General features: G+C 40.6%; 1 pseudogene; it reads left to right on the top strand.

The window, feature by feature from the left end:
- The first annotated feature begins 7,628 nt into the window (after positions 1-7,628).
- On the top strand, positions 7,629-8,129 carry LOC129404285 (40S ribosomal protein S23-like; annotated as a pseudogene).
- Positions 8,130-8,352: the final 223 nt, after the last annotated feature.

The following is an 8,352-nucleotide window of genomic DNA, read 5'->3' as shown; positions in this document are numbered from 1 at the left end:
GGGGATCTGGGCAAAAGAGGCCCAGTCCTTATCCGAGCAGGCTTGGAGATCTCAGCCCCGGGTCCCGTATACCTGGGTTCTTCTGCAGGTTTCTTCATACGTGAGGCTCGTCTGAACGTGTGAGCTCTGCTCCGGGTTGGGAGAGAAACTCAATCCAACCCTTTTGAGGGGCTGCAGTGAAGACAGCCAGGCCAGGCACAGGGGCAAGAGACTCAATAAAATTCAATAGGAACAAATAATTTTTAAAAATTATTAATAAAAAAGAGTATTTTTTTATAATAATATAGTATAATAATAAAAAAAAGAGTATTTTTTTTAGCTTTTTGGGTCACACCCAGTGATACACAGGGGTTACTGCTGGCTCATGCATTCAGGAATTACTCCTGGCCATGCTTGGGGGAGCACATGGGATGCTGAGAATTGAACCTTGCATGTGGGTCGGCCACGTGCAAGGCAAACGCACTACCCGCTGTGCTATAGCTCCAGCTCCTGTTTGTTTGTTTTACTATAATTCCTGCTGCAGTGGGGCATTCCTTCTGTTCTAAGAGAGTTTACAATTTATCACAGTGTGGATTTCAGTCCCTCTACTATAAACATTGTGGGCTATGTTTATGTTATAAACATATATGTTATAAACATTGTCCTCTTGTTTATGCATACCACATTTATTTTGTACCAACAAAATTATATGTACATATTTAAAAATATTTACATAAATGTAGTTAATATCCATACATGTATATATGAAATGTATATGCATACATTTATAAATGCACATATCTTGATACACATACATGGTTATATTTCCCCCACTTATTTTTCATTTTTTCAGAATCAGGAAATGAACACTGAATACTAGTACAAGGATATTATCACAAGTACAAGGCTTAGTCATATTACATCACCTATTCCCCAAATGTTTTCATAGTAAAAAAAAAACTTAAAATTATACATTACATTAAGTCTCTTTTACCTGGAACAGTTTCTCTTTGTATTTCACTGTTTTACGTCACTGCTATGCTTTAAAGAGTAATAGAGGATTATTATGTCAACCATCCTTCAATTTTTGTTGATTTGATACTTCCTCTGAGTAGATTTAGGTTTTGCACTTTGGGCAGAAATGCTACAACTGGGACATTGTGCTCTACTCAGCACTCCCTAGAGGAAGGTACATGATGTCTATTTGTCTTCTTACAATAATAGAGACAGATCACTTGCTTAAGGCCGAGACTGCCTGATAGGGTCAGGTCAAGTTATTCTTTCACTGTTCTCAAATAACTCTTTCAAATAACTAATAACTAGTAATTAGTTACTAGTTTATTATCCTTTGAACTTTTGCGGAATTGAGTAACTGTCACTAGCAACAGTAGTCTGCATGATGGGATGCTTATCAGCATCTTAACCATTATTTTCAAATACTAGAGGCTCCCCTCCCCATAGTTTGTGACAGTTAATATAGACCTCACCCAATAACCCCATAACCCCTGGAGATAATTATTTTTGCTTAAAAAAATCACTTATGTAGATCCATCCTTTCTGTAAGCTGTGAGCTGTTTTGTTTGGTACAACTATTGATTTTACTTACCCAGGATCCACTTTCCTTTCTTTACATAAAGTAAAACCCACTAATCCGAAACCACTCTTCTGATTTTCCTTTTAGAGAAATGTCTCTCTCTGCTACAAAATATTTGGTTTCTGTGGGTTAGACTATACCAGTGATATTTGGTTCTGAGAACTCTTTGCAATACCAGGGAAGAGAATTCCTCTTCTAGTTGAAGATTTAAAGGAAATGGCAGGTCTGTTGCTGCTGGCAACCATCATGTCAACATGAGATATACACTCACCTACCGGGGATGAAAAGCAAAATAGGGCTGATGGAGTCAGATTTCTCTTGAAGATGTTGTATAAGTCTCTGGGATATGTCTAGACCAGAATTAACTTCTCTCCGTTAATTCTCCTTACCTACACAAAGAAATTACCTTACCTACACAAAGAACAAAGATTTGGTGCAAATCTGTTTTGAGTTGAATCTCTACCACTAACAAGTGGAAAAATAAAACCCGACCTTTCCTCGTGAATTTTTCAACTTGAAGTTCTTCCTCGGAGTAAATAAAATATGAATCTGTTCCCTTTTTTAAAAAAAATCCAATTTTGCTGGATTTTGAAAGTATTGAAACAGGTGAGCGTGCCAAGGTGGAAGCTCACTGACTTCCTGGCTCCTGACCCGGTGTCTCCACTTTCCGTAATGTTCCCAGAATAAGTCTCCCAAAGCAGAGTGGTTCCTGCTGCTTTTCTCTTTAATAGCCCTTGATTGCTCAAAACTTATCAATACTTGATAAGTTTTGATTATCCAGCTGTCACATCTGGGCCCCAAAATATCCAAAGATAGGCCTGTACTTGACAGTCTGGCGCTCAGGAACCTTACAACCTTATAAACAACTCCACAGACAACCCTGCAGCTCTCCTGTAGGATGTAAAAATCTCATCAGGGTATTTCTGCGACCCCAGCATCTACCTCCAGAACAGGCACAGTGGAGATTCACAGTAGAATGTCTGTGGGTCACGTAAGTGCAGCAGAAGGATATTACCTCTGTTACCCATAAGGAAGTGGATTTTCCCCAGATAGAGCATCAGTTTTAGAATTTTCTGAGCATTTTTTTTCCTCATTGAGATTAACAGTAGTAGAGGTGACCATTGAGTGTCTCCAACCTGCACAAGAAGATTCTTTATCCATTGGGGAAACTTTATCCATGGGGGAATGGATATCCTAAGGGTTCTTAATTCATCGAATCCAGGCTTAGTAAGAAAAAAAGCTAAAAAGACCCTGAACACCATTTGCCTAGTTCCTCTCTCTCTCAAGTTTTGATTATCCAGCTGTCACATCTGGGCCCCAAAATATCCAAAGGAAAATCTCATGGCCATGACTTACCGTCGACACTGTGTTCATTTGATTACCCGTCTGTTGCAGGCGCAGATTTCATCCTCCCTGACTGCAGAGCACCAGGCTTCATTATTTTCTGTACAGTGCCTACTTTGGTGTCTGGAACACAAATCAATTAGGCTTGTTTGTGCTATTGAAGAATAATCAAAGGATGAATGGGTGTAATTCAAAAATAATTAAGAGTACAGATTTCAGATACCAGCAGATCCGAGTGCAAATCCTGACTACCTCACTTGTCACCTGTGTTCTTGTAGTGTTTGTAGCTTCTCAGGATCTATTTTTCTGCTTATAAGATGATAATGTGTATTTTGCAGGTTTGTTAGGAACATGAGAGTTAAAATGTACAATGTATATATTTCTATGCATTCACTATCTCGCTATCCATATAGCTAGTTATGTTCTAGATATGTATGTAAATGCCTATCATAGTCCTGGGCATAGAACAGCCACTAAGCATTCTAATATATGTATATATATTACTTTATTATTATTATTATTATTTTATTGAATCACCATGAGATAGTTACAAACTTTCATGTTCGGGTTACAATCACACAATGATCAAACACCCATCCCTCCACCAGTGCACATTCCCCACCACCAATATCCCCAGTATACCCCGCTTTCCCACCCTCCCACTGCCTCAATGGCAGACAATATTCCCCATACTCTCTCTCTACTTTTGGGCATGATGGCTTGCAACACAGACACTGAGAGGTCATCATGTTTGGGCCATTATCTACTTTCAGCACACACCTCCCATCCCAACTGATTCCTCCAGCAATAATTTTCTTAGTGATCCCTTCTCTACTCCATCTGCCTTCTCCCCTCCACTCATGAAGCAGGCTTCAGCTATGGGACAGTCCTCCTGGCCCTTGAATCTACTGTCCTTGGGTGTCAGCCTCACGTGATGTTATTCTATACACCACAAATGAGTATAGTCCTTCTATGTCTGTCCCTTTCTTTCTGACTCATTTCATTAGCATGATACTCTCCATGTCTATCCATTTATAAGCAAATCTCATGGCATTCTAGTATATTTTTAAATGACTCTTTGCTAAGCATGCATTAATTATTTCTATAATGTTTCTCATGTGAAAATTATCCTTCCTCATTTCACTCAGAGAGGTAAATTTGTTAACTCCCACTTTTACAGAAAGAAAAAAAAAAGAGCTTGCCAGAACCTCATTCCATCTCAGCTCACCTAGTATGTGAAGAAGTTAGAGTTGAATGTAGAACATGAAACCAAGGTTGAGAACTCTCTTCCCTCATCATAATTTCTCAACTGGCCCCTAGTGTCTCTAAAAGTGAAAAAGACAATTTTTGGATGGTCATTTTATATTGTAATAACTATGAGTTGTTTGTTTATGTGTTTGTTATGTCATCCCCAGCTGTGCTCAGGACTTACTCCTGATTCTGTACTCAGAGAATATTCCTGTGGGATGTGGGGAACCATATGCGGTGTCAGGGGTCAAACCCAGGTTGACTGTATGCAAAGCAAGTGGCCCACATGATGATCTTATCTTCATGCACCTGAGAACAAAATATAAAATCAAATTGTTCAACCTATCCATGTCTTTTGACCATGACTAGAAGGCTTAGAGAGAGAGAGAGAGAGAGAGAGATGTGAACAAATGGAAGAGAAATGTTATTCACATTTGAAAAACTTAAATACATGGGAATAGTTGAGTTTAATGATATGAGTCATGTTTACTCCTTTAGGGTATGAAACATTTACAGAAATCTCCTAAACTCGCTGTGTCTCTAGTTGATTCATCTGAGAAATGGAGATGGTAGGATTCTTGCAGCCATGCAGAATGTGAAATAACTTGCGACACGGTGAGCACTTACTAGACTTTCAATAAATGGCATCTACATGATTATTATATAAACATTATGGCATAGAGAAGATATAGATATACCCTATAATTCTGGTAGTATTCAAGAAATGACTTAAGTTTGAGGAATATTATGCCATAGTTAATGAGTACTGGGCAGCAAGCAGCTCTGTTAAGTATATGAACTGACCATTATAAAATGGCCCTATTTTAATACATCCTTTATTCCCAGGAACAATTCAGGATATGGTGAACTAGTAAGTATAAGTCATAAATGTTTTAAGCCACCATAATGGGGAATCAGGGATGTCTCAACAGGCTTTCTGTTCCCCTGAGATAAGGATCAATGTTGAGCAGAGTATTCAGGATAGATAGAGATGGACTGGAGCAATAGCACAGCAGGTAGGGCGTTTGCCTTGCATGCAGCCAACCCGGGTTCGATTCCTCCATCCCTCTCAGAAAGCCGGACAAGCTACCTAGAGTATCTCACCTGCACGGCAGAGCCTGACAAGCTACGAGTGGCATAATGCATATTCGATATGCCCAAAACAGTAACAACAAGTCTCACAACGGAGACGTTACTGGTTCCCGCTCTAGTAAATCGATGAGCAATGGTCTGACAGTGACAGTGACAGTGACATAGGGCTGGATAGATAATACAGGATGTAGGGCTCTTGCCATCCACATGGCTGGCCCGGGTTCAACCCCCAGCACCTTATATGGTCCCCTGTTCCTCTCCAGGAGTGATTCCTGAGCACAGAACCAGGAGTAAACTCTGAGTACCATTGAGTGTGGGCCAAAAAAGTAAAACAAAAACAACAGAATATTCAAGATACATGATAAACTGAGAACACAAAAAGAAATGCCTGCTCCCTAGCAATATTTCTAACTGCCTGCCTGCCACACTTTGATATTAGTCCTGACTTCTAGGACTAAGTCAAGTAGACATGCGGAGTGTAAAACTAGCTAAAAATGCAAGGCTCATTCTTTCTCTCTGGCATTTCTGCTCAACTAAAGACCTGTTTGACTCATCTTTGCAAGTATCCTATTTCTCTAACACTTTTCTTTTCTTTTTTATTGAATCATCGTGACATACAGTTACAAGCTTTCATGTTTGAGTTTCAGTCATACAATGATTAAACACCCATCCCTCCACCAGTGCACATTTTCCACCACAAATGTACCCACTACCCTTCCCATCCCATCCCTCCCCTGCCTCTTGGCAGACAATTTCCCCCATCCTCTCTCTCTACTTTTGGGCATGATGGTTTGCAATACAGATACTGAGAGGCTATCATGTTTGGTCCTTCATCTACTTTCAGCTCACATCTCCCATTCCAAATAAGCCCTCCAACCATCATTGACTTAATGATCTCTTCTCTATCCCAGCTGCCTTCTCCCCCAATTCATGAGGCAGGCTTCCAACCATGGAGCAATATTCCTGGCCCTTGTCTCTACTGTCCTTGGGTGTCAGTCTCATCTTATTTTATATTCCACAAATGAGTGCAGTCATTCTATGTCTGTTACTCTTTTTCTGACTCATTTCACTCAGCATGGTACTCTCCATAATTATCCACTTATAAGCAAATTTCATTACTTCATCTTTCCTAACAGCTGCATAGTATTCCATTGTGTAGGTGTACCAAAGTTTCTTTTACAGTCATGTATTCTTGGGGAACTTGGGTTGCTCCCAGATTCTGGCTATTGTGAACAGTGCTGCAATGGACATAGAAGTGCAGGTGTCATTTCTACTGTGCTTTTTTGCACTCTCAGGATATATTCCCACAAGTGGTATTGCAGAATCATATGGAAGCTTGGTTTCTGGTTTTTGAAGGAATGCCCATATTGTTTTGCAAAAAGGCTGGACCAGTTGGCATTCCCACCAACAATGAAAGAGAATCCCTTTCTCCCCAGATCCACACCAGCTTTGTTTGTTCTTGTTCTTTTTGATTCTAACAATTTTCTTAGGCCTTTCATTTTCTTTAGTGGCTTCTTTCACAAACCCACACATCTGCTCAACAATCCTTGGCTGGGATAATGAAGAACAGGAACATAAGTAACCAGGGCAATAGCTTACACCTATTCAAGTAATGGGCACCCCATTACTGAGGAATATCGGCATTTCCCCTTGACTACTTTGGGAGTGCCCTCTGGTAGGAAGTTCTCATGGACATCTGAGTGACCCTTCTCTATGGTACACTCTGTTGGAAAAATAGTCTGTGGAGAAAACCTGGTGAGAACCTGGGAGAAACCTGCCAGGAATTTTAACTTTTTAATTGTTTTAATTACTTTAACTTTTGTCTTTGATAAAAATTTTAATTGAAGTCACATTGGATTATGACATTATATAAGATTCAGGTATCCGTTGCTGTAAGTCAGCATCTGAATAAATTACTTTAAGCTCATCACTGAAAAATCCAATTCTAAGCCATCTTTCTCAATTGACCCCTTCTCCTTTTCTTTGACAGCAGATGCGTCCTGTAAAGACTTAGATCTCGGTTCTGGGCCCCAGTTCCTCTCCTCTCCCTCCACCCAACCAACTTGATAAATTATTCAACTTCTACTTACTTATACTTAGTTCATTTATAAACTAAACTTAATCATTGTATCTATATCTTATATCTTTGTGTTCAAAATTTTAAGAAGAGGGGCTGGAGAGATAGTACAGCGGGTAGGGCGTTTGCCTTGCACACAGCTGACCTGGGTTCGATTCCCAGCATCCCATATGGTCCCCTGAGCACCGCCAGGAGTAATTCCTGAGTGCAGAGCCAGGAGGAACCCCTGTGCATCGCCGGGTGTGACCCAAAAAGCAAAAAACAAATTTTTAAGAAGAGAATCCGTCTTTTCGCTCGGGCCCGCGCTGCCGACAGGATGGGTAAGTGTCGCGGCCTCCGTACTGCCCGCAAGCTCCGCAGCCACCGGCGGGATCAGAAGTGGCATGACAAGCAGTACAAGAAGGCGCACTTGGGCACGGCGCTGAAGGCCAACCCGTTCGGGGGCGCCTCCCACGCCAGGGCATCGTGCTGGAGAAAGTTGGTGTTGAGGCTAAACAGCCAAATTCTGCTATTAGGAAGTGCGTCCGTGTTCAGCTGATCAAGAACGGCAAAAAAATCACAGCCTTTGTACCCAATGATGGCCGTTTGAATTTCATTGAGGAAAACGATGAAGTTCTGGTTGCTGGATTTGGTCGCAAAGGGCATGCCGTTGGTGACATTCCCGGAGTCCGTTTTAAGGTTGTCAAAGTAGCCAACGTGTCTCTCTTGGCCTTATACAAAGGCAAGAAGGAAAAACCAAGATCATAAGTTTTGATGATTAAAGCACAGTAGTAATAAATTTTCATATACTCAGAAAAAAAATAAAGAAGAGAATCCAGTAATATAGTACGGTGGGTAGGACACTTGCCTTGCACATGTCTCACCGAGATTCAATCCCCAGCACTCCATATGATCTCCCAAGCACTGAAAGAGTAATTTCCAAGTGAAGAGCCAGAAGTAAACCCTGAGCATCTCAGAATGTGGCCCAAACAACAACAACAACAACAACAACAACAACAACAACAAACAATAACAAAAT

Source organism: Sorex araneus, chromosome 4 (assembly GCF_027595985.1).
Source record: "Sorex araneus isolate mSorAra2 chromosome 4, mSorAra2.pri, whole genome shotgun sequence".
In the NCBI taxonomy this organism is placed as follows: domain Eukaryota; kingdom Metazoa; phylum Chordata; class Mammalia; order Eulipotyphla; family Soricidae; genus Sorex; species Sorex araneus.
The sequence above is the reverse complement of the archived record's forward strand: the minus strand, read 5'-3'. Positions and strand labels throughout refer to the sequence as shown.